This window comes from Balaenoptera borealis (genome assembly GCF_965194805.1).
Source record: "Balaenoptera borealis genome assembly, chromosome: 2".
NCBI lineage: Eukaryota > Metazoa > Chordata > Mammalia > Artiodactyla > Balaenopteridae > Balaenoptera > Balaenoptera borealis.
The window spans coordinates 126,473,071-126,500,176 of record NC_138867.1 but is presented as its reverse complement, the minus strand read 5'-3'; the positions used below and the strand labels follow the sequence as shown (position 1 = coordinate 126,500,176).

The 27,106-nt window shown below is 38.7% G+C and overlaps 2 protein-coding genes across 17 annotated transcripts in view; one reads left to right on the top strand and one right to left on the bottom strand.

Moving 5' to 3' along the window:
• Window positions 1-1,475, bottom strand: part of FBXO38 (F-box protein 38) — a 52,644-nt gene extending 51,169 nt beyond the window's left edge. For 7 of the 8 annotated variants that reach the window (XM_082382641.1, XM_082382635.1, XM_082382638.1 and 4 more), the window contains exon 1: window positions 1,375-1,475. The gene's annotated coding sequence lies outside the window, so the exon portion shown is untranslated. Of the gene's footprint in view, window positions 1-858; window positions 1,331-1,374 lie in introns of those variants that run through there. The other variant, XM_082382636.1, reaches the window with a different exon arrangement.
• Window positions 1,476-1,617: 142 nt separating this feature from the next.
• Window positions 1,618-27,106, top strand: part of LOC309624563 (seminal plasma acrosin inhibitor A1-like) — a 152,025-nt gene continuing 126,536 nt past the window's right edge. For 8 of the 9 annotated variants that reach the window (XR_014242007.1, XR_014242008.1, XR_014242009.1 and 5 more), the window contains exons 1-3: window positions 1,618-1,763; window positions 2,024-2,152; window positions 8,627-8,724. The gene's annotated coding sequence lies outside the window, so the exon portion shown is untranslated. The other variant, XR_014242011.1, reaches the window with a different exon arrangement.

The window sequence follows — 27,106 nt, the reverse complement described above, 5'->3', positions numbered from 1 at the left end:
CTCTAGTTCAAGTCCAATTTTATTTCACTATGTCACTTTTCCTTACTGTAATCTAGCTTTTCCCTCTTCTCCTATTGTATGGCTTAGTATCTTTTTTTAACTAAAGTGTGTGTACTTCCAGGCACACAGTCATTTAAACAAACACACACAAAAGTCTATATTCTTTACCCAAAGAGGACATACGAATCACAGCATCACAAATTTTAAAGAGAAAGAGCCTTAGTGATAACCTAGACCAGTAATTGTCAAAAAATGTTAAAAATTACAAGCACAGATTTTTCGATCTATATGGCTACATAATATGTACTCTCCACACCTCACCTTTTCCCTCCCCCAGAAACTCATGGCTTTATAGAGCCATTATTTTATTCTTCATTCGTGCAGACTATGGGAAAGGGGATTAAGAACCTGTGACCTAATCTAACTCATTCGTTTGTCAGATGAGAAATCTCCAGTCCAGAAAAGGAAGGTAAACCAGCAATTTAATAGCAGTTTTAAGATTAAAAACCAAAGGTTTCCTATGTTTCACATCTGCGTGTTTTACACTGCTGGTACAGGTTTCTAAAACAAAGTCTTCAGGACAGAGCTTTCCACTACACAGGAAACATAGGAACCTTACGAAGTGCCAGTTGCCCTTGGCCGATTTGGTGTCTGGAAAGAAACATGGTAGACACCTCTGATAAGTCATCTCCTGGCTACACAAAATGCAGGGAAGAGATGCTTTTCTGGCCTGTCTCTAAGGTAAGACTCCTTGAAAGGGAGTTGAGAATCTGATTTTAGAGTTAGGAGGGGCATCAGAAGCATCCAACACCTTCGTTTTACAGATATGTAAACCGTGCCACAGAGAGGGTAACGGACCTGGGCAAGGTCAGGGAGTCGGTGGACGAGGTAAGACTAGAACTCCGGGCTCCCGATCCCTTAGCTGGCCGCCTCTCCAAGATGTATTCACTGCGTCCTGCTCAGAACATCTCCTCAGTAAGCTGACTACAGGCCTTAACTGACCGGCTTTAACACTGACTTAACGTTAAAATCGTGGAACTTCTGACGCCCAGAGTGGGATGGGGTCCCAGAAGTTGGCCAGGCCAAAACTCCCCATTGTGTTGAGAAAATCAAGACTCAGAGAGGGTTCTGTATCCTGGGATCTTGGGCCAGATTCAGGCAAGGTGGCAAACCCTGCCACCAGGGCCTAGAAGGCCAAGAACCACAAGCCCAATCCCGGCTCTTCGGGGAGCTCTAGGCCCGAAAAGGGGCCGAAGACCAAGAGCCCGAGCGGTCGGGGGCCGCAGAGCCCCATCCAGCCGCCTCCACCCGCCGCACGCATCCCGGGCTCTGCAGTCCGCCGCCCGCCCCCGGCCCACCCGGCCGCCGCCTCACCTACGCCAGCCCTCCGTTTGTTGTAGTGGTGGAGGGAGGGAGAAACGCAACACACACTTCCCGCGGCCCCCACCGCCGGAGCGCTTCCGCTTCCGCCGCCCCTCGGGCACTTCCGGAGTGTTGGTATCCCGGGCTAGGCCCGCTCCCCTTGCCCATGCTGGCTGTGGGGCGCGGGCGTCCGGGCCCGGCAGCCATGTTAAGCGTGGCGTTTGGAAGCGGGCTGGGGGCGCGTCCTTCATTCACGTGACAGCGGCGCCACGCCCAAAGCGTCTAGCGTCGGACGCCGGATAAATGCTCGTGATTCTGTGGTTTGCTTCTTGTTGGCTTTGGATGAGCTTTCGGTTTTCGCGTTTCTCTGTTGTAAAGTAGCGAGCTAGGTTCCAGTAGAGGTATTTCCAGAATTCGTTCACCTGAAAACAGAAAATCTTTTTTTTTGGGGGGTGGGGTGGGGCAGTTAAAGATGTCAATGTTAAATCAGCCCTTCCCTACTTTTGGGGCGTTGTCTCTGCACGTAATTTACAATATTTTATAGTTTCCAAAGGGTTTTCACGTCATTGCCTCATTGAAAACTCCCTGACACCGTGACGTATGGGCAGGAGTCAGTTTAACCCGTTTTTGTTTTTTTTTTTCTTATAAAAATTATCTTCAGAGAGGATATGGACTGAAAAAAAAATGCACAACCTGGAAGTTGAGAATTATGTTTTATTCAGCTCACTTGCTGAGGACTTGAGCCCGGGAGACAGCCTCTCAGATATCTCCGAGGGACTGTTCTGAAGAGGTAAGGGAGGAACCAAGATATATAGGAGATTTTGCAAAAGAAAACAAAAACAAAACGCAAAACAAAGACAGGTAGTCGAACATGAAAATATTACTGCTGATTAAAGAAAAAACAGACATGTCAAATTACTGATTTTAGCTCTTTTTTATGTATGAGAAGATGTGAGAATCTGGGCTTGTTGAAATCATTCCTTTGATATGTACCGTAAGTGCCTAGGGTCTGTAATCCTGTTTTTCTCCGTCCTGAATCCCCTTAGGGTGCACCTTCAGGGACAGCTGCAGTGATTGATGGCTTGACGGCCACACCATTCTTTGTTAACTGAAATGGCAGGCAGCATTCTGTGTCTACATAGGTAATTTCTCAGTGTCACACAGCTAGACAGAAACCCAGATTTTTACCCTCCAAATCCCGAGTTCGTGCCCCTAAGTACAGGTAACCCTTGAATATCTCTAGGATTAGGGGCCAAAAATTCACTTATAACTTTACAGTAGGCCCTCTGTATTGCAGTCCACATCTGCAGGTTCAACCAACCATAGAGTACTCACTCTGTGACCTTGAGATGTCAGCTCTAAGCCTTGGGTTTGTTAGGTAAAAATGGACATCATTGTGGTACCTGCATAGCAAACCACTGCAGAATTTAGTGGCTAACGCAAATAATTTGTTAGGATTCTGTGAGTTGACTGGGCTCAGCTGGGCAGTTCTATATTGGGATTTCATGCATTTGAAGTTAGATGTCAGCTGAGACTTGAGTTAACTTTGGGCTCCAATGGAAGTTATATTGTAGGCAATTTAAGCTGTAAGCCCTCTAGGGGCTCAGCTAGAACTATCCACCAGAGTGCCTACACATGGTCTTCTCCCTCTGGTTTGGATCTCTCCGAGCAAATCGCTGGGTTCTGATAGGGAACACTCGGAAATAGAGTGGAAAGTGAGTTGTTCCAAGCAGTACAGGAGGAAGCTCAAGGACAGGACTTCATATGATCTAGCCTTGGGAGTAGAAGTTACTTCTGTCACATTTTGTTGATCAAGGAATCTCCCCAGATTCAAGGGGAGATAGGTAAGATTCCTCCTCTTAATTGAACGAGTAGCAAAGAATTTATGGCCATCTTTAATTTACCATGCTACCTCATTTGTTTAACTGTTTGTTCTTGGAGGGATGTATGTCGATTTTATTAGCACATGCATCAAAAAAGGAAGACTGGTAGCCCCACCAGTACAGTCTTGAGTCTGTACATGAATGATTCTTTACATGATTTCTTTTTAATTGTGGTAAAGTACACATAACACAGTTTACCATTTTAACCAATTTTAAGTGCACAGTGGCATTAAGTACCTCATTGGCATTAAGAATATTTACATTGTTGTGCAACTGCCCCGCCATCCACCTCCAGAATTTTTTCATCTTCCCTAATTGAAACTCTATGCCCGCTAAGTAACAAACCCCACCTGCGCACCACAGCCCCTGGCAACCACCGTTCTACTCCCTGTACCTCATATAAGTGGACTCATACAATATTTGTCCCTTTTTGTTTGGCTTTTTTCACTTAGCATAATGTTTTTAAGGTTCATCTATGCTGTAGCATGTGTCAGGCTTTTCTTTTTAAGGCTGAATAATATTGCATTGTATGCATATATTGTATTCTGTTCGTTCATCCATCAGTGGACATTTGGGTTGCTTCCCAAACGTCTGTTGTGAATAGACACTTGTGAATAATGCTTCAGGGAATATTAGTGTGCAGATATCTCTTCTAGATCCAACTTTCCATTTTTTTGGATATATACCCCAAAGTGGGATTGCTAGATCATATGGTAATTTTTAATTTTTCCATAGCAGTTGCACCATTTTACAATCTCACCAACAGTGCAAGGGTTCCAGTTTCTCTACCATCTTTCTGTCATTTGTTTTTTGTGAGGTAATATTTGTAATCCACTTAAAGAGCGCCTGGCACACAGCAGATATTCCGCAAAGGTTAGCTGTTACTGTTTGATTCTTCAGAAGCCTCTTTTTCTTCCTTCTTCTCAGCAGTGTTTGAAGTTGCAAGGGCTGAATTCTTAGCATGTGATATTCTTAGCATGGAGTTCACTTTCAAAAGCATCTTAAATTTTCCCAAGTTACATAAGGAAATGCTGTGAAAGGATGTTGTATGTAGGTATGTGCATAGGGAATCGAAGTTTCAAAACCAAACACAAGGTGGTAGATTAGGCACGCACACACACGCACACGCACGCACACAAAAGGAAAAAAGAAAAGAAAAAGCTGCATAGGAGGCTTTTATAAACATGAAGTCGGAGTGAGCATAAAGGAACAAGGCCCTTGTTTTTCATTTTTAATTTGGACCGTACTGTTCAAGATCAAGGTTATGTCACAAGAAAGTGAAAAGATTTAGAATGAAACTTCAGAAACTCAAAAAGCTTTCTTTTAAATAATTAGCCTTGGTACTTCCCTGGAGGTCCAATGGTTAAGACTGCGTGCTTCCACTGCAGGGGGCACGGGTCCATCCCTGGTCGGAGAACTAAGATCCCACATGCTGCACGGTGCGGCAGAAAAGAATAACAAATAAATAGCCTTACTGTGATTTCCCTGTCACTGCATCTAGTGCTGATCTTTTAGCCTGATCTCTAGACGTGTGAGAGTAAATAAGCTATTTTTTTAGAAAAAAAATTGTTTGAAATGCCAAGAGCTATTTACCATCAGCCAACGTTTACTAAAAGACTACATGGGGCCTGGGAATATGTTAGACAGGGCTGCAGAGATGACTAGGAACAGTCTCTGCTCCTAGGCAATCTGGGAGACATCATCTACAAGAACACTTAAGTGAAATTTGGGAAATCCTGGCACTGTGGAATGTCAGGATGCCCAAGCAGCACAGAAGACACTGAGTGAGTCCAGGCTCTATGCAGCTACACTTGAAATAGTAATTACAAACACCCTCTTCAGCTCACTTTTCCTTCCCCCATGAGCTTCTCTGTCACTACTTCTTAATTGTGTCTCTGTATCATCATCCTGGCTCTAGTGTCTCTGTTGCAAATTCTTATTGTTTTGTTTTGTATTCTTTTAATCACAATGTCTCTCTACCAACCATTTTAAATACATGATTATATTTAATCCCTATGAACTCTGTAGGTATTGCTTGCCCCATCTTACAGGTAATGTAACTCAGGTTCAGAGAGGTTAAGTATTTTGCTAAAGCTCACACAGCTAGTAAATAAAGAGAATCATTGTGAAATTTTCACTGTCTTACTTCAAAACCCATATTCCTCCTGTGCAATTTTGTAATTTTTCCTCCAAATAACAATCTGATTAATCTTCCTAAAGCACACTGGGTAATGTGTCAATGGCTCATTCTTTCTTCAACTTTAAACCTTAAAGTATACATTTGTAACTTGTTAATCAGACTTCCAAGGCTTGCAGACTTCATTGGTTGCAGCCTACCATTTCAATCTAATTTTGCTTCACAAACATCATGTCCTATGTGCACACAGGACTCACTGTTTCCCCTCGTATACCCTATGACTCTCCTGACCTTGACTAAATGAGCAAGTTGCCCCCCCTATAAGTAGAAGGTGAATCAACCTCATCCAGCTGTTACAAGGAAAGAAATGGAAAGTGCTGGTGAACTGGGCCCAGATAGGTGAGCCCAGTACTGAGATGGAAACTAATCTTCCTTAAATTCCAAAAGTAGCAAGTAGAAAGCAGTTGCAGTTTTCAAAAGCTGGTTGCATTTTGAGCCTGACATGGTTCATTAATTCATTCAACAAATATTTTTGGGGTGATGCATTGGACTAGGTGCAAGGGAGCAATTATGATAAGTGGATATGTTTCTACCTGCAGTTTGGTAAAGGGAGACAATCAAATAAACATCCAGGTGAATCAGTTTCTCAAACATAAACGGGGGGGATGGGCACACAGTTAAGTTTAGTTGAATGAAGGAATTAAGGAAAGGATAAATACACTCAGTTTTTGCTTTTAAGCACTTCAATTGTTTAACAAAAAACCTTCACAAGTAAATGTTACAACTCTATTCAATTAAACATAAATATGGCAAATGACAACTTTTCAAAATGCCAATAACATTTACAGTCTTAATAAAATTTTTATTCTCTTAAACTTAAAATTCTAAATTTAAATCAATAATTAAAAATTTCAAGTTGGAATCATAAGATTCATCCAGCATATTCTTTACTATGCTATATTTTCTTAAAATATAAATATTTTAAATTACAATTATTTGTAGGCTGTTTCTTAACCCAAACTACAATATAGATGTGATTTATTCCTCATTTCTGTGCTTACGTTTAATCTTTTGGAGGTTATAAGACACTTACTTAAAAAAATTCAGTTCCCTATACTGGGGGATTGCAGTTGCATATTGATGGGGGGGGGGTGGCTAAGCCCCATGATTTCCCTTCTTCCCACCCCCAACCCTTTTCCTTTTGGCTCTCGAGCTATGAGAACACCTGCCTGGGGTGGTAGCAGCCATTATATCATCATGTAGATGGAGTGTGTATGGGAGATGATGAAACCAGCATGTAATGAAATTCATAGACTAGCAGAGGGCAGAGGTGGAGAGTAAGACTCCTGGCATTGCCTAAGTCTGGGGATACTGCGGTGCTTGAATTAAGACCCACCCTGGATCCTCCTAATCGCATGAACCCACACAATTCTTGTTTGACCGAGGCTAAGTTTCAGTTAGATTTCATCACTCTTAACCAGAATAGTCCTAATATATTTCCTATGCTATGTTAGCCATTAATCTCCTCTGTTATCCCAAACGTTCAGAAAACGTTTGTTACCCTGAATAGCCTTGAAGGTGCTTGAGGAATGAAGGAAGATGGGGAGAGTCTAACCTGCACCAAAGTGGTGGAGAATGAGGTGTCAGTATTAAAAGGTGAAATGAGGGGCTGATGGAGAACTCTGCAAAATTAGGGATACGGAGCAAGAAGTAACCATGAGAACATAAATGCCCTGGGGTCCTCTGAATTTGGGAGGACACCAGACTGCCCATGGTTTTTGGGCCAGGATGTCAAATGATTTTGTATGGGTACGAAAGTGTATTTTCCAGAAGCTTTAGCTCTCTGGGTGACATTTCCTTGCCTTCTACCTAGATAGTAAAGTGTTTCAGCTCCTGGGAGTACCATAACTTATTATGATACAAATAGGCTAAATAGTTAAGTGTGGTAAAGGCAGAAAAATAGCAGGGGATTGAGCTCTGGGTAGGCCTGAGGGCATCCTCAGATTCAGAGGAGGGGAAAATGGCATCCAGAAAGGGTAGTGTCAACGCATGTTGATTTTGCTTGACTTCTTTCATTTCTCCTGGCAGTAGTGCCTCAATATTCCTTTGGGGAACAGTTCTTTATCCTCTTCTAGTCCATGTAGCAGGGCTGCCTCACCCCTGGCTCCTGCAATGCCTTGTAAATCAGCCCATTTCAATTTCAGTAATAGTTAAGCAGGCTTGTAGCACTAAAGACTGATTCAGCAGTCTTATCCCAACTAGTCTAATAAGCTTCAAATCTTTTGTTTTGAGAAAGGAAAGTTCTACTGAAATTGTAACTCTAGAACTGCCAGTGTCTACCACTGCGATGGGAATGGGATGGGGTGGTCAAAGCCTGAGAATGAAGACAACCTCGAGGAGAGCATGGATGGATCCAAAAAATGGAGAGAGAAAAATTCTGGCAACATTTTTTGAGACTCCAATATCTAGCCATGCCTGAATTCAGAGATTCCTCTGGACTTTTCAAGTACAGGTGCCATGGAAATCCTCCCTGCCTCCCCCACTTCGCTTCACATCCCCCCACTCCCCTTTTTAAAAATTCAGTCACTGAGTTGGATTTTCTTTTGGGTGTTATTCTTCCAAAGAAGTTCAATGTGCTACACGTAGTTTCCCCACTAGAGGGTGTAGCTCACTCACTGTACCAGGAGCAAGCCTTCAGAGGGGTAATGCTGGCAGGCAGGCATTTATTGTTAGACCTGTTGGGACGGTGCAGGGTCCCAGCCACAGAGGTCACGTTGCTGATAGGGCCCTTGTCTTAGAAGACCTGGGAGAGCAGTCATGTGACCAAGTCCAAGTTCATACTGCTCACTGCATGACAGGCCTAAAAACCAGGAGACGAGGTGTGGGGGCAAGGAATAGCAACTTTATTGGGGAAGCCAGGAGACCTAGAAGATGGTGGACTCGTGTCCCAAAGAACCATCTTACCCGAGTTAGAATTCAGGCTTCTTTTATACGAAAAGGGGAGGGAGTGTGGCTGGTTGGTGCAAACTTCTTGGTGCCAGAATCCTTTGTGCTTCCAGCTGTCCACATAGGTCAGGTCACGATGTTCCTGTAAACTTCTAACAAGCCAATGTTATTCTCCGTTCTGCAACTTTTTATTTCTACACGAATGAAAAGTCTTATACCTTTAAAGGTCAAGCCTGGAAGGCAGAGCCTTGAGAATGGGCTATCATGTACATTTCAGGTTTTTTCTTCTCTGTTACAGTCAGATGACCAAGGCAAGGAAATGGAATAGGACCAAGGTGCCAGGTGAAGACTTCATCTCAAGAACAGTGAAGCTTCCTTAGTCTTCAAAAGAAAAAGGTAAGGGCAGGAATGGCAGATAGATTTTGTCATCCATGCCAAATCTGATAGACACAGCATGCTTGGATTGCTATGTTGAGAAAGATTTTTGAAACCATATTCAGCTCAGTGGAGTATACCGACATTGATTATTGATATCTGGTGTGGGCATGGGGAGAAGCAGGAGGGTTGGATGTGATAGATACTTTCCATCTATGGGTGAGATGTTTCTCAGTAGGAGTACTATTGGCATTTTGGATGGGTCCCTTCTTTACTGTGTGGGACTGTCCAGTGTATTGCAGGGCCTTCATCCACTGAATGCTAGTAGTACCACTCCAGTCACTGTGACAAGCAAAAATCAAATCCCAACATGTTTTTAAACGCCTCTTACGAGAACAGTACTGCTCTACTTGAAAATCATTAGATTTGACTAAGAGTGACTTGACTTGGACTCACCTGAGAATTGATCTAGAGCTTCTTAAGTTCTTCAAGACTAACAGGAAAAAATGAGGATTTTTCATCCCACAAGGACTCAGAGGCAAAGAATATACAAATCAATTTTCACTGCAAAGTAAAGGAGCTGTTACAGTGGAGGATTACTGGACTGAATGTCAATATTATGACATAGTATGAGTGTGTTTCATGTTTGGTAATTGCAATCATTGTTGCTTTTGTTGTGGTCATCCATTTACAATGCTTGGTGTCAGTCTATTTATCTCTTGTAAAAATAAAATACAGTGTGTGTGTGTGAAAAAAAAAAAAATGAGGATTTTTCTTTTAGAACCTGAGAACAGACTTGCTACCAGTAGTGGATAGGAATTGAAAATGGAGATGGAAATGAAACGTCTCTAGTAAAGGGAAGAGGATGCTTATAAGGACAGGAAGTCAGGTAGAACCTGACAGCAGGTGATTAATATGTCATCCCTGGTTGGGGAAAGGGTAAAGGGAGCCTCAGCTGTTAGGGAAGGGATATCCCATTAAACATCAGTGTTATTTGGGGTACCCCCATCCCACCTTAGCGTTCCATTGTCTTTAGGTGTTTCCTTAGGTCAGGAGTGTTGTCTTTATATGACAGTTCTCAGGGAGCTGCCCCCTACTTTGTACCTCTGAATCCACTGAATACTATCAGCCACATTAAATTATTTTTGGAACAAGTTAGCATATAAGCCAATGAATGAATAAATAAATGAATAAACTATTCCCTACCCCTTAATTTAAGAGTTCAAGTATCACCTATTTTCATATTCTTTATACCCCTGTCAATGCCCCCGCAGCGAGAAGTGAGAAAAGAGGGTTTGAACAACAGGCATGGTACTGTTGCCACTTTCAAGTTTTGCATTTGTCAAAGACCACGAGGAGCACTTTAGTCGGACAAATTGGGTTTATTATTCATCACCACGAGGGAGAACACACATGGAAGCCATAGGGTATCTCAGTAAAAGGATACTAAGAAGGATTTACTGTAGGATTTGGGATTATTAGGCTGATTTAGGGAAATTTTAAGGAAGACTGGCTTTGCCCTGGATTGGATGCTTTTAGGAAGTGAGAGTAACTCTATGATTTGGTATCTTAAAAAGTCTTATTTAGAAGGAGGGAAGAATAGCCACAGGCTAAAGTTGTAATTGGTAAAGAAGCAAGTCACTCATATTAGCCTAGATAGGGGATGTTTGGTAGTTTGGATAATGTTTATGTTTTGCCTGTGTTCAGGCATAATTATGGAGTAGTATTGTCTTTGTCTTGATTCATCATGGTTGCAGAGCAGCTTTGTTGGATGTTAATGTTTTGTGAAATTGTTTATGTTAAACAGGAGAACATCAAGGCCTAGCTGTGAGTAGAAGGCCAAACTATAGCAATGCCACGGTCAGCTCCTGGATGTCATGGGTTGCTTTTCTCTTTCTCACATTTTATTATATTTTTTTAATCATGTTTTCTTGCTCCCTCACTGGATTGTAAACTGCACAAGGGCACAGACTTATTTTGATTACCATTGAGGACCCAGAATCTAGCCAAGTCTCTCAGTTTCATAAGTCCTTAAAGAATATTTACTGAATAAATGAATGAATTGTCCAGTTAGCCTACCAGACTGTGAGTTGCTTAAACTCAGGGGTCACTTCCTACTCAGTTCTGTATTTCTAGAAACAAACACAATTCTGGTGCATCTCATTAAATATATCTTGAGTTAAAGAGGAGCTTTCCATAGGATAAGATTTATTGATTTTTTAAAAATAAGAAAATATAATGAATTCCGCTTTTTGAAGGAAAGACGATGCTTGATTCAAATCGGTTCACTCATGACGAACAAAGGAAAATCACTTCACATTCAAGATTTTTTGGCCTTCTGACATTTTCCACTGTGTTGAATTGTAAGAGTGAGGTGCAAAGCTCTAAGAGAAATTGATATAAATATTTAGTGACAATTTGTATGAAATACAACCTTTCTTCCTTCTACTCTGGCTGTACTATTATAGGGATTTTAAGCGAAGACAGGTCTTGATTTGTAAACTCTTAACTTACAAATAACCCATAACTACAAAGATTTGCCTCTCCCCTCAATACTCCCTTCACTCTGGAGACCCCTCTACTTTGTAATCATGGTGAAATATTATTAGAGCTTTTAGCAAATGTATAAACTTATATGTTAAGTAGGGGGAAGGGAAAACAATGATTCCCTGAAGAACCATGGGAAAATCTTTTCACTTTTCTGAACCGGAATTTTTTTATTTGTAAAATCACCATAATTATGGTCATTTTGGGTACCTACTGAGATAGGCTCTTTGAGGCTCATAGTGAAAGTGCTCTATGAACTACAAACAGGGAGGATTCATATTGTGGGGCGGCAAAGAGCATAATGGTCAAGAAAAAGATAAATACAGCAGTGTGGAAAACATCAGTGAAAATATTTGTCTTCAGCAGAAATGTAATAACAACAGCAAGCCAATTACTACATTTTGTGATAAATTATAGTCAGTGGACTTTTGTTATTGCATTTTTCTTGAAAAAGTGGTCCATTAAAAAAAAAAAGTAACAGTAGCCACATAGGAAATAAAAAACATTGTTCATCTTCTGTAAATACTTCCTATTTGATTTGGGCAAAGCAATTAATTTTGGAGTCTTTTCTTATTATGTGTAAAAAGGGAATAATCTCATCCCTGCCTACCATGCAGTATTGGTATGGGTTTCATAGGTGCCCTGTTTAGGAAAGTACTTTCTAAACTCTTAGCAGGCTGTTAATTATACACACCTGTATTACTTATAGTAATAGCCTAAGAGTAATAGTATCTTTTCTTTTTTTTTTTTTTCACTTTACCTGCACCTAGCACAGTGTCTGGAACTTACTAGGTGTTTATTAAAGATTCATGAAACAAATGGATAAATAATGAGAGATTGTTTTAAAAAATTCTAAGGCTCTGGCCATATATAAGATTCTAATCAAGATAATGTGAAGTTAAGCTTGAGGGCTCTGAATGTTAGATTTCTGGAATTGTTTCTTGGTTTCTCCCCTCATGAGCTATGAGGTCTTGAATAAGTCCCTAAATTCCCCAAACCTCAGTTATAAAATGGGAGTTAATACCAATACCTACTTCATAAGATTGTTTTGAACATTGAATGAGATAATTCCTATGTAGCATCAAGCACAGTGCCTGACATATAATAAACATTAAATTAAAGTCAGGTGTATTTATAAGTTTTCAAAAGCTCCCCATCATGTAGTCTCTTTAATATTTTATATTTTGGTATATATGTAATAAATATATTTTCAAAAGTCTGATCATACTGTATACATCATTTTATATCCTTACATTTTCTCTTTTTTAACTTAACATTGTATCATGATTGTTTTTAGAAAACTTAATGCGTAAGGTCTAGTGGGACTTTTTAAAAATCATATATGGCTTAAAAGGATGAGCCTTTAAGCAAAATGTTCAGCCAGAGAGTTTTGGTGTTCTCAAGCAGATCAACCTTCTGACTGCCCCAGGATGCAGAAAGAAAGTATCAGAGAGAACCTGAACTGGAGCCTGAAGGATGGAGGCGCATGTGTTGTCAGTGTAAAAGTGTGCTTGATCCCCTCATCTTATTATGTCCATGCCCTGGCCTCACATTTGGAATGCCTTCACAATCTGAAAAGAAAGCAACTATAGGCTAAAGAAGATACTGTGAAAGTTGGGAACTCAAATAATTCTTATGTGTGAAATCTCTGAAACTGCTGGGCATGAGAAGCAGGATGGATTTCTCAACTGGCCTGGGACAAGAAGAAGATTCTCACGACATAGGTGTACTAAACATCAGGGAGAGGCATGGACAAGGATGTTAAAGTGGCAGTACCACCCTGGGAAAAGGAGCAGATTTAATTTGAGAAAACTGTACTTCCCTTCAGTCCTGTTACTGTCTTTGGAGATGCTAAGAACTATTTGGGAAATGAAAACCTTGGAAAATACTAAATTTCATGCCAGTAAATTCAGAGGTCACTGGGGCATCTACATTTTTAGCGTTACCATAAGCAGTGACACATTTCCTTCTCTAACTGTTAGGAACTATTAATTACAGATATATTATAAATTATTGAAACCAATCATCTATTGTTAGAATACTTTTCCCTTGTATGTTACTCTTAGAACTATAATGCTAAACAGATCTGTACATTATTCTTTGGCAACACCTTTAATACTTTCTGTAGGACCCACAATAGCCAAAACAATTTGAGAAAGAACAAAGTTGAAGAATCCACCCTTCCTAATTTCAGAACTTACTGCAAAGCTACAGAAATCAAGACAGTGTGGTACTGGCATAAGGATAGACGTATAGACCAATGGAATAGAATTGAGTCCAGACATAAACCCTTATATTTATGGTCAATTGATTTTCAACAGTGATGTTAAGACGCTTCAGTGGGGAAGAGTAGTCTTCAACAAATGGTGTGGAGACAACTGGATATCCACATACCAAAAGTGAATTTGGATCCTCTATCTCATACCATATACAAAAATTAACTCAAAGTGGATCAAAGAGATAAGTGTAAGAGTTAAAATTATAAAACTCTTGGAAGAAAACACAGGAGTAAATCTCTATGACCTTGGGTTAAGCAATGGTTTCTTAGATATGACAATAAAGCACAAGCAACAGATAGATAAATTGGACTTCATCAAAATTAACATCTTTTGTGCTTCATAGGACACCATCAATAAATGAAAAGACAACCCACAAAATGGGAGAAAATATTTGCAAATCTGTATCTGATTAGATACAAGTTCCTTGTATCCAAAATATACAAAGAACTCTTACAACTCAACAATAAAAAGGCAAATAATCTGATTAAAAAGTCAGCAAAGGGTTTGGATAGAAATTTATCCAAAGAAGATATACAAATGGCTAGTCAGTCCATGAAAAGATATTAAATATCATTTCTCACTAGAGAAATTCAAATTATAACCATGAGATGCCACTTCACATCCACTAAGATGGTTGTCATAAAAAAGATGGACAATAACAGATGTTGATGAGGTTGGGGAGAAATTGGAACTCTCACGCATTGCTGGTGAGATTGTAAAATGTTGCAGCTGCTTTGGATAACAGTTTGACAATCCTGTGAAATGTTAGACATAGAGTTACTCTATGACTCAGAAATTCCACTCCTAGATATATACCCAAGAGAAATGAAAAGATATGTCCACACAAAACCTTGTATATGAATATTCACAGAAATATTATTTATAATAGCCAAAAAGTATATACAACCCAATGTCTATTAATGGACAAACGGATAAAAACAATATGGTATAGCCATACAATGGAATATTACTCAGCCATAAAAAAGCGTAAATAACTGATACATTGTACAACGTGGATGAACCTTGATAACCTTATGCTGAAGGAAAGAAGTCAGAAACGAAAAGCCACATATTGTAATATTCCATTTATATTGATTGTCTAGAATAGGCAAATCCATAAATGAAGAAAGTAAACTAGTGATTTCCAGGTACTGGGGGGATGGTAGAATGGATACAGGTTTATTTTTGATGAAAATTATTCTGAAGTTAGATAGTGGTGATGGTTTCACAACTCTGTGAATATACTAAAACCTGGATTATATACTTCAACAGAGTAAATTTAATATTCACCCTGCTTTTAAACTAAAACCCTAAGGATAAATTCTTAGCACTGAGAAGTTACTTTTCATTTCCCTGAAACCTTGGGATCCTAGGAAAGTGGGTAGACAGTAAGTTTGAAGAAAGGATGGAAGTGAAGAGCTAGTAATAAATTTGGGAGAAGGGGTAGCAATCATCTGTACAGTTTCTCTTCCCTCTAAGGAATGTCAGTGTGTTCCATGGAATTATCATGAGCACTCTCTTGGAGGCCTATAAGGTGAGGTTTTGAGATTGTCTGGAAGATACTGTTGTACTGGCTGAAGATGACTATGATATAGGTTTTATGGTCTGAGTGAAGGAAAGACTTGGTAAATATGCAAGGAGAACTAGGGGCTAGGTATGAAAGCATGTTGATGGTAAGATGACAACTATTTCGGTCTGTCTGAGACTGTCCTGTTTTAGCACTCAAAGTTTTGCATCCCAGGAAAACCCTCAGTCTCAGGCAAACTGGGACAGTTGGTCCTCTAGTTAGAAGCAACATAACAAGGACACTGATGGTCTCCTATGTGACAGGTATTATGCTAGGCTCCCTTTATGCATTATCTTTTTCAGTTTTCACGGCCAACCTCTCAGTTAATTACTGAGGTTAATTATCTGTCCTAGATCATAGTTTAAATAAAAGAGCTGAAATTCCACTTCAGGTCTATAAGGATCAGTCTCCACTCTTAACCACACTCTCAATTCTGAGAGATTGAGTCAATACAACAAGTGATAAAACTTAAAAAAAAAATAACCTATAAAGGGTTAAGTTTAAAAATGCTTTGTATACCCATTATCACTTTCATTCTCCCCAAGAACTCATTCATTCATTCAATAAGTACTTACGGTGCTTATGAGGTGCTAGACATTGTGCTAAGTACTATGAATAAATCAAAAACCTGCCTTCTGACTTCATGGAGCTTAAAATTAGAAAATAAAGAAATAGAAAAAAGGGGACTTCCCTGGTGGCGCAGTGGTTAAGAATCCTCCTGCCAATGCAGGGGACACAGGTTTGAGCCCTGGTCCAGGAAGATCCCACGTGCCACAGAGCAACTAAACCCATGTGCTACAACTACTGACCCTGTGCTCTAGAGCCCACGAGCCACAACCACTGAGCCCACGCACCACAGCTACTGAAGCCCACGCGCCTAGAGCCCGTGCTCCGCAACAAGAGAAGCCACTGCAATAAGAAGCCGGCGCACCGCAACAGAGAGTAGCCCCCGCTCGCTGCAACTAGAGAAAGCCTGTGTGCAGCAACGAAGACCCAAAAAGCAGCCCAAAATAAGTAAATAATTAATTAATTTAAAAAAGAAATAGAAAATAAAGTGCGAGTTATAAGAATTATGAAGGAACCAGAAGCATGTTAACGTGGAAAATGTCAGAGATAAATCTGTGTTAGGTAGGATGGTCAAGGAAGGCATCTGTGAGGAAGAGATATATAGGCTGAAACCTAAATGAAGAGGAAGAACTAGCCTTATGAAAATCATAGGGAAAACATTCTTATGTTTGTCCAAAGGTCCTGAAGCAGGAAAGAGCTTTGTGTATTTGAAAATATTAGGAAAGAAGAGTCAGTGTGGTCAGAGCATATTTAGCAAGTGAAGCAATAAATATAATCTCATATTTGTAAATAGGAACTCAAGGTTTGGAGGAGTTATGAGATTTCCCAATATCACTTAACCACAAGGGCAGGACTCAACCCAAGATCTTCTGACTAAGTACTGAGACTTGTTGCTTTAATTGTTATCTTGAAAAGGGCAATTTGTCTGACAGCTATGATTTTCAAACATTTTAGGAACAAAACCTTTTTCACATAAAGCTTCATATTGATACCTAATGTTCAACACTGATAGAGGGAGGCTTCTCTGCTAGAGTTGGAGGTGGGACTCAAAATCTCACTTGTTTAGTCCCTGTTACCCCACGCCCCTTGGATTCAACCAGCAGAACTGAAACTCCAATGACGCTATTTTCAGTTTAGAGGATCACATCTTAAGGAGTTCACACACATTTTCCAAAATATGTAGAAGTGTTATCAGTCAGCTACACATTAGATTCTCAAAAGAGGGTTCTGTTTGGGGATTGGGGTTTTCACTTACATGTTCGCAAAGCAGTACACGCAGGAGTTAGAATATGTAACATTATTAGAAGCACATAATGGGCTGACTCTTACGGAGCATATGTGTTTCCGTTGTATAGCCTCCTTTTGATAATGACTGCACGGAATGTCCTAAAACAAAACTCATAGGTCAGACTCTCTACCCAGCATGATCTCTTAATGGCTTCTAATATAAGTTCTCGGGTGTTTTGTGCAGAGAGGAGATAGTGATCATATATGTCTTCTTTTAGACTTCAAACATGAAAACTCTTAAATTCAGCAGTCAGAGTCTTTGGAATTTTCTCTGAAAGGCAGCTGAGGCTATTCAGCCCTAATCCTTGACTGTTTTGTATCTGTAACTTCTTAGAAGGGAAGTAGATTATTCTGGGAAGTGGCAATAATGACTATAACCATTGTCCAGGTGCCTCTGGAGTCATTTTAGTTCATCAAAATCCACCCTCCTATAACTCTTGTGCCTGGATTGGGGTACCCTGTGTGGTCCCACTCTGGCACTGGCTATAGTTCAGTCTTTTGGGGATTAGGAAGCTGAAATAGTGAGGGAAGAAGCTACCAGGTTCAGATTTTACCAGTATCTCCCCCATTTTATCCTGATTTCTTCAATATAACCAGAGTTGGAGTAAGCTGGTCTTAGAGGAACTTGAGTGACAGAATAATTTGTCTGTAGGCAACAGGGAGACTTGGAAAGTTCATGAGAACTGTGTAATGAGCAGATGAGGAATGAGCTGCCACAATTCCCTACTCCATAGGTTCAGATCACAGTCTATCCGTATATCCAGTTTTTTAGCCTACTGCCCTGTGTACAAAACTTCAGTGGCTCCCATTACTTACAGTAATGTCTCTCAGATTTCAGTCACTTGGTTCGTGATTCCTTCTGAATTCATATGCCATTTTTCTTTAAAAATATTTTTCTTTAATTGGCTGCCTTTTTAAACTTGACTAGTCACCTTAGATTGGTCCTAAGCATGAGTATCCATGATATCTTGAATTTGAAGTTGTACTTATATTTTTTCTAACACACATTTTAAAAAGCTATAATTATTGCAGTAAAAGATATTCATTGGCATATTAACTAAAATCATCACTAATACTATAAGAAGGTACTCAAATCACTCTTTGGGAAATACTGTTTTTGTCTCTTATCTCATCTTTTAATGATTAAGGCCATATGGTTTGTTTGGGAAGGATTTACCGAAGAATTGATTCTTTAGTGTGTTCCTAAAGAATGAAAATGACTTCTAAAATTGGATATAAGTATAGAAAGAAGGATAATTTAATTAGAGGGAATTACAATGCAAAGACAAACTGAAATAGCAGGGACCCAAAATGGTTTAAGTTAGCTAGAACCTAAAGTGAGAGAAGGGGAGTTCTCCTTTTAGGGACAAAGAGCCTGGGTCAAGGAGGATATGCAAAAAGTTTACCCTAAGGGTAGTAGGAGTCCTGCTTTAAGGAGGGCGGTGTCTCAATCAGATCTGCATTTTAGAAGGCCCATTCTTATGGTTGTGGAGAAGATTAGTGCAGGGATTGACAGACTTTTCCTATTAAGATCCAGGTAGTAGATATTTTCCAATTAAAAGCCATACTACATTCTCTGCTGCTCAACTTTGTTGTTGAAAGCAGCCAGAGACAGTATGTAAACAAATGAGTGTGCCTGTGTTCCAATAAAATTCTATTTTCAAAAAGTGGTGGCCATGGTTTGCCAACCCCTGGATCAAACTAAGTGCAAGGAAATCGTTAGATGGCTCTTGAAATAATATGGGCAAAAAGTGAGAAGGGCTTGAATGAAAGCATCAGCAATGAATTTAGAGGGAAGAAAGTTATTAAAAAACAAAAATTAGGAGCTTTCATTGCTAGCGGTAGGTAAGGAGGTGCAGGAGCAGTAAGAGACAGGGATGAGTCCTGGTTTTCCTCAGTATTTATTTTGACAGAGATGTTTAGCTTGAACCATGTGAATTGCCATTGTGTAGCTCAAAAATGGTCAAATATTAGCAGTTTTATATGGTTTAATATGGTTCAACCTAATAGAAATACTACAAGCTTAGGATTGTAAAATCATTCTTATGCAGGAAGTAGCAAACTTACCTTATATGCAATGTTACCAAAAATATCTGAAAAAAAAATTTAGTAAAAGGATCAAAAAACTGTAGTGTTGAGATGTGAACAGGTACTTTGCCCACTAAGTAACCTCATGTAAATTAATAACCATGAAAATCATAGAAAAATATGCAGCTTCTTCACACAAGGTTTGTCTGACCAGGCCTGATTCCCAAACACTGTTTCCTTCCCCTCCTCATGCCTGACACACAATGTGCCACCTGAGAATTCAGCCTTAGCCCATTCTAGCTTTAATGCTGACCTTAAGCAGGAGAGATTTAAACCCTGGGACTCAACATATCATCCACTGCTGGGCAGCTCACACATTGTCTAGACCCATTTTAGAGACAAGGCTAGTTCTTGATAGTCACCCTGGCTACCTGCCGACAGAACTCTTAAGATACCGGCCCTCATATATATATATGTTTTTTTTCTTTCCTGTCTTGAATATACTCTTTCCAAATTCTGTATGTTTCTAAGGAAGCGTCTTCCTTTGTTTGGCCTCTGTGTCAACAACCGCTTACCCAAACTATTAACGGTTCCTGTCACCTTCATCCTTTATGTCTACCTCACAGCCTTGACTTCTTTCAGCTCTGAGGCTGAAGCTTCTCTTTGCCTCCCCCTCTGTCTGTGCCATCCTGCCAGCAGATTGTTTCACATCACGGACTTCCCTTGTTGGTGTCATTTTGCTGGACTTATTTAGGAAGAGCTGGGCCCTCTCGAGATTTGGTAACATCAGGTTGTGCTGTAATAGTAAGCCACGTCAGAAACTGACCCTGCTTTGTGTAGAAGGCCTTTGTGTGTGTGCACACACACAACATAAGTGTGTGGGGGTGTCTGGCTGGTGGGCAAGTATCAAGAAGAAGAGGGAGGAGAGAGGAAAATGATTATCAAATCAGAGACCGATTATTTATCAAATGTTCGTTGTACATTTTAGGGATCATCCCTTAAAATATCTTGAGTCTGAACCTCTCTGTGGCAGAATTCTTGGGATATTAAAAAATGGACTTAACCACCAATAATCATTTTAGTTGAGGTAGTGAATTCGTTAACTCCAAGAGAAATGTCAAAATTTCAAAAATCCCAACATCTAGAAGTCAGTTATCATTGGTTGGTTACTTCCCTTAGAAGATCAAATGTTTACTCCCTCCCTGAGGTTCTGTGATAAATCCTTACATGAGAAATAGCCAATAGCCAAGACAGCCACAGAGAAAGGTTTCATCTTTTCCATAAAGAACAATGTGATTCATCCACGGGAGTTCCTTCAGTTGGAAGTTCATAGCAAATCCTCAAAGACTCAGTTCTGTTGATGATCTGAAAGCTGTGGCCCCATTATGAGAACCTTAGAACCCATTATGAAGTCACTTTGCGAATAACTGTTTACATGTGACACTGAGGGCAAAGTCATTCTGTCACTAAAGAACAAAACTTCCAGGTAGAATGTTTCCTTCTTAACAGGCTTTGGAGCTGAGGCTTTGACAGCATGATATAACATTGTTTTGTTTGATTGTTAAATTATTATTCAGTTCCATAGAAGTATGTATGTATATATGTGTATATATATATATATATATATATATATTTTTTTTTTTTTTTTTTTAAACTAGCAAGAAGAAACAAATGTGAAAAAGATGAACTTAGAATGAGTAATTTGGGGAAACATTTAAAAAATTTACGTCTGCCTTCAACACCTGCTCCCCTCAACCCAAAGATTCTGATTCAGTAGGTCTAGAGTGTGACTCAGACATGTAACACACACACACACCCCCACACATTTAAACTGCATAGTAGAATCTGATTCGCCTCTTTAATTGAGAACCAAGGATTAGGAGACTATAATTGTCTACTAAAGAGTTGATTTGGGGGGTCCTTTCCTCTCTTACTTCCTAAAGGCAATTGTTCTGTTTTGTTAGAGCAATCTCCTTTTTTTAAAAATTGAAATATTGTTGAATTATAATATTGTATTTTTTCAGGCATACAGCAAAGTGATTCAGTTATTTATATATACATACATATATATATATATATATATATACACATATATTCAGATTATTTTCCATTATGGGTTAATACAAGATATTGGATATAGTTCCCTGTGTTACACAGTAAATCCTCTTTGTTTATCTATTTTATGTATAGTAGTTTGTATCTGTTAATCCCATACTCCTAATTTATTCCTCTTCACCTCACTTTTCCCTTTGGTAACCATAAGTTTGTTTTCTATATCTGTGAGTCTGTTTCTGTTTTGTAAATAAATTCATTTGTATTATTTTTTAGGTTCCACATAAAGTGATATCATATAATATTTGTCTTTGTCTGACTTCAATTAGTGTTATATTCTCTAGGTCCATCCTTATTGCTGCAAATGGCAATATTTTATTCTTTTTTATGGCTGAGGAATATTCCATTGTATATATTTACCTTCTTAAACCAATCATCTCTTGATGGACATTTGGGTTCCATGTCTTGACTATTGTAAACAGTGCTGCTGTTAATATTGGGGTACATGTATCTTTTAAAATTAGAGTTTTCATCTTTTCTGGTATATGCCCAAGAGTGGGATTGCTGGATCATATCATTGCTCTATTTTTAGTTTTTTAAGGAACCTCCATAATGTTTTACATAGTGGCTGCACCAGTTTTACATTCTCACCAATAGTGTAGGAGGGTTGCCTTTTCTCCACACCCTTTCCAGAATTTATTTTTTGTAGACTTTTTGATGATGGCCATTCTGATCAGTGTGAAGTGATGCCTCATTGTGGTTTTGATTTGCATTTCTCTAATAATTAGCAATCTTGAGCATTTTTTCATGCGCTATGTTGGCCATCTGTATGTCTTCTTTGGAGAAATGTCTATTTAGGTCTTCTCATTTTTTTGATTGGGTTGCTTGTTTTTTTGATATTGAGTTGTATGAGCTGTTTGTATATTTTGGAGCATTAACCCCTTGTCAGTCGCATTGTTTGCAAATGTTTTCTCCCATTCTGTAGGTTGTTTTTTCATTTTGTTGGTTTCCTTTGCTGTGCAAAAGCTTTTAAGTTTGATTAGGTCCCATTTGTTTTATTTTTACTTTTATTTCTTTTGTCTTGGGAGATCTAAGAAAATATTGCTACGACTTATGTCAGAGAATGTTTTGCTTATGTCTCTTCTAGGAGTTTTATGCTGTTGTGTCTTATATTTAGGTCTTTAAACCATATTGAGTTTATTTTTTGTGTACAGTTTGGAAGTGCTCTAATTTCATCGATTTACATGAGGCTGTCCAGCTTTACCAACACCACTTGCTGAAGAGACTGTCTTTTCACCGTTGTATATTCTTGTCTCCTTTGTTGTAGGTTAATTAACCATAGTCATGTGGGTTTATTTCTGGGCACTGTATTCTGTTCCATTGATCTATATGTCTGTTTTTGTGCCAATACGATGTTGCTTTGATTACTGTAGCTTTGTAGTACTGTCTGAAGTATGGGAGGGTTATGCCTCCAGCTTTGTTCTTTTTTCCCAGTATTGCTTTGGCAATTCTGGGTCTTTTGTGGTTCCATATAAATTTTAGGATTATTTGTTGTAGTTCTGTGAAAAGTGTAATGGGTTTTTTGATAGGGATTGCATTAAATCTGTAGATTGCTTTTAGTTATATGGCCATTTTAACAATATTAATTCTTCTAATCCAAGAGCATAGGTTAGCTTTCCATTTCTTTGAGTCATCTTTAGTTTCCTTTATCAATGTGTTGTAGTTTTCAACGTACAGGTCTTTCAACTCTTTTGTTAAGTTTATTCCTAGATATTTTTTTTTTTGACATGCTTTTAAATGGGACATTTGTTTTTAACTTTCTGATATTTCATTGTTGGTGTAAAGAAATGCAACAGATTTCTTTATATTAATCTTCTATCCTATTACCTTGTTGAATGCATTTATTGGTTCTAAGAGTATTTGTGTGGAGTCTTTAGGGTTCTCTATATAGAATATCATGTCATCTGAAAATAGTGTCATTTTTACCTCTTCCTTTCCAATTTGAATACCTCTAATTTCCTATTTTTTTTTTGTCTGATAGTTGTGGCTAGGACTTCCAATATTATGTTGAATAGAGTGATGAAAGTGGGCATTCTTGTCTTGTTCCAGAATTTAGTGGGAAAGCTTTCAGCTTTTCACCGTTGAGTATTATGTTGGCTGTGGATTTGTCATAAGTGGCTTTTATTGTGTTGACATATGTTCCCTCTAGACCTACTTTGGTGAGAGTTTTTAGCATAAATGGATGTTGAATTTTATCAAATGCTTTTTCTGCCTCTGTTGAGATGATCATGTGCTTTTTATCTTTTCTTTTGTTAATGTGGTGCATCATGCTGATTGATTTGCATATGTTAAAACATCCTTGTGACCCTGGAATGAACCTAAATTTATCATAACATATGATCCTTTTTATGTATTGTTGGATTGGTTTGCTAATATTTTGCTGAGGAGTTTTTCATCTGTATTCATCGAAGATATTGGCCTATAATTTTCTTTTTTTGTAGTGTCTGTCTGGTTTTGGTGTCAGGGTAATGGTGGCTTCATAGAGTGAATTTGGAAGTGTTTCCTCCTCATTAATCTTTTGTAAGAATTTGAGAAGGATCAGTATAACTTCTTCTTTTTGTTTGATAGAATTACCCAGTGAAGCTCTCCGGTCTTGGACTTCTGTTTGTGGAGATTTTTTTTTTAAATTACAGATTCTATTTCATGTCTAGTGATTGGTCTGTTCAAATTATCTGTTTATTCTTGACTCAATTTTAGCAGGCTGTAAGTTTCTAGAATCTTGTGCATTTCTTCTGGGTTGTCCAATTTGTTGAAATACAACTGTTCATAGTATTCTCTTATGATTTTCTATGGTATCATTTGTTATTTCTCCTCTTTAATTTCTTATTTTGTTTATTTGGGTCCCCTCTTTTCTTCTCTGTGAGGCTGGCTGGAGGATTTTTATCTTGTTTGTCCTTTCAAAAAAACAGCTTTTGGTTCTACTGATCTTTTCTATTGTTTTTTTAATCTGTATTTATCTCCTCTCTGATCTTTATTATTTCCTTTGTTCTGCTGACTTTGAGTTTTGTGTGTTCTTCTTTTTCTAATTCTTTCAGGTGGTAAGTTAGGTTGTTTATTTGAGATTTTCTTATTTCTTAAGGAAGGCCTGTATCACTATGAATTTCATTCTTAAAACTGCTTTTGCTGTATCTCATAGATTTTGTAAGGTTGTGTTTTATTGTCATTTGTCTTGAGGTGTTTTCTGATTTCCTCTTTGATTTCATTGTTCAGTCACTGGTTTTTTTAGTAGCATGTTGTTTAGTCTCCATGTGATTGTTTTTTTCCCATTTTTCTTCCTGTGGTTGATTTCTAGTTTCATACCATTATGGTCAGAAAAGATGCTTGAAATAACTTCCCTTAAATTTGCTGAAGCTTGTTTTGTGTCTTAGTATGTGGCCTATCCTAGAAAATGTTCCATGCACCGTTGAAAAGAATGTGTATTCTGCTTTTCTTGGATGTAGTGTCCTGTTGATATCAATTAAGTCCAGCTGTCCTATTGTATCATTTAGTATCTTTTGCCTTATTAATTTTCTGTCTGAAAGATCTTTCCGTTGATGTCAGTGGGGTGTTAAAGTCTTTTACTTTTATTGTATTCCTGTCAATTTCTTCCTTTAAGTCTGTTAGTACTTGTTTGCTATGTTTTCGGTGCTCCTATATTGGGTTCATATATGTTAACAAGTGTAATACCCTCTTCTTTTACTGAACCCTTTATCATTATATAATGTCCTTCTTTGTCTTTCTTTATGGACTTTGTCTTTTTTTTTTTTTTTTTTAAAGTATTTGTTTATTTATTTATTTATGGCTGTGTTGGGTCTTCGTTTCTGTGCGAGGGCTTTCTCTAGTTGTGGCAAGCAGGGGCCACTCTTCATCACGGTGCGCGGGCCTCTCAGTATCGTGGCCTCTCTTGTTGCGGAGCACAGGCTCCAGATGCGCAGGCTCAGTAATTGTGGCTCACGGGCCCAGTTGCTCCACGGCATGTGGGATCTTCCGAGACCAGGGCTCGAACCCGGGTCCCCTGCATTGGTAGGCAGATTCTCAACCACTGCGCCACCAGGGAAGCCCTGGACTTTGTCTTAAAGTCTATTTTGTCTGATATGAGTATTGCTTCTCCCGCTTTTTGTCATTCCCATTTGCATGAAATACCTTTTTTCATCCCCTCACTTTCAATCTGTGTGAGTCGTTTGCCTTCAGCTGAGTCTCTTGTAGGCAGAATATTGTAGGTTCTTGTTTATTTTAATCCAGTCTCACACTCAGTCTTTTGATCAGAGCATTTAGTCCATTGACATTTAAAGTAATTATTGATAAGTAAATACCTATTGCCATTTTAAACCTTGTTTTCCAGTTGATTTTGTAGTTCTTATTTGTTCATTTTTTCTTTTGTTTTTCCTTTTGTGGTTCGATGGTTTTCTTTTGTATTATGCTTGAATTCCTTTCTTTTTGATTTTTGTGAGTCTGTGTTTTTAGTTTGTGGTTACTCTGGTTTTCAAGTATGTTAACCCATACCTATATCTACCTGCTTTAAACACATTCTAAAAGTTGTACAATTTTTTACTCCCTTACCCCACATCTTGTGATTTTGATGTCCTATTTTATTTTTTATCTTCACATTTATCCTTTTGCTCTTCACTTTTACAAAAAAAGTTTTTTGATTGTTTTTTCATCTATGTAATGGCTTATTTAAGTGATCTTTAATCCCTTTATATATTTGCCTTTCCTATTGTGTTTTTCCCTTTCTTGTAGAACTTTGCTTCTTTTCTATTTATAGAAGGTCTTTCATTATTGCTTCTAGGTTAGGTTTAGTATCACTAAAATAGTATTTAGTATTAGTGTTGAGTATTTAATATTTTAGTTTTAGCTTCTTTGAGAAATCTGTTATCTCTCCTTCTATTGTAAATGATAATCTTGCTGGGTAGGGTATCCTAGTTTGCAGGTTTTTCCCTTTCAGGACTTTGGATATATCATGCCACTCCCTTCTGGCCTACAAAGTTTCTGTAGAGAAATAAGCTGATAGACTTATGGGGGTTCCCTTGTTATTGACTCTGTTTTACTCTTGCTGCATTTAGAATCCTCTCTTTATCTTGAACTTTTGCCATTTTTAATTATATGTCTTTGTGTGGGTCTGTTAGGGGTTATCTGGTTTGGGAACCTCTGTGCTTCCTTTACATGGATATCTATATCTTTTTAGGCTTGGGTAGTTTTCAGCCATAATTTCTTCAAATATATTTTCAGTTCCCTTTTTCGGGAACCCCTATTATGTATAGGGGTTTGTATTACCCCATATATCTCATATTTTGCTTTTTTTTTTTTCATTTGTTTGTCTGCTGTTCTGATTGGGTGATTTCCATCATTCTCTTTCCCAGACCACTTGTTCATTCTTCTGCATTACTTAGTCTGCTATTCATTGCTTTTAGTTTGGTTTTTATCTCGGCAATTTAATTGTCTGATTTTCATTGGTTCCTCTTCATAGTTTCTGGTTCTTTGTTACAGTGATCTGCATTTCTATTGATAATCTTAATTCCTTTAGCTTTTTTATTACCTCCTTTTTGAACTCAATGTCTAGTAAACTGGTGAGGTCTGTTTCATTATTTGTTCTTTCAGGGGATAACTCTTGTTCTTTTAATTGGGAATAGTTCCTCTGCTTTTTCATTTTACTTAGCTTTCTCTGTCTCTATGAATTTATGAGAAACAGTTATCTACTGTGGCCCTGAAGGGGTGTTTTTATGTGGGAGTGTCCCTGCGTAGACTGTGTGAGTCCAATATTTTTGGCACCAGGGCTGTTTTTGGTATAGATGCCAGCCATGTCTTTCCTCAGAGTGTGCTGTCTGTTATCCCCTTAATAGGGGGTGTGATGGTGTTGTGGTGTCCAGAGCCTGCACTGGATGTTCAGTGGGGCCTCCTCTTTGCTCTGTGCCTGTCACAGCCCTGTTGGGGGCCCTCTTGGCAGTCTTTGCACAGCTAGACTGAGTCCTCTCCCAGGGCCTATCTTCCCAAGATTCAGTGCCTAGGTGCAGTTTGTACCAGCAGCTCTGCGCAGTGT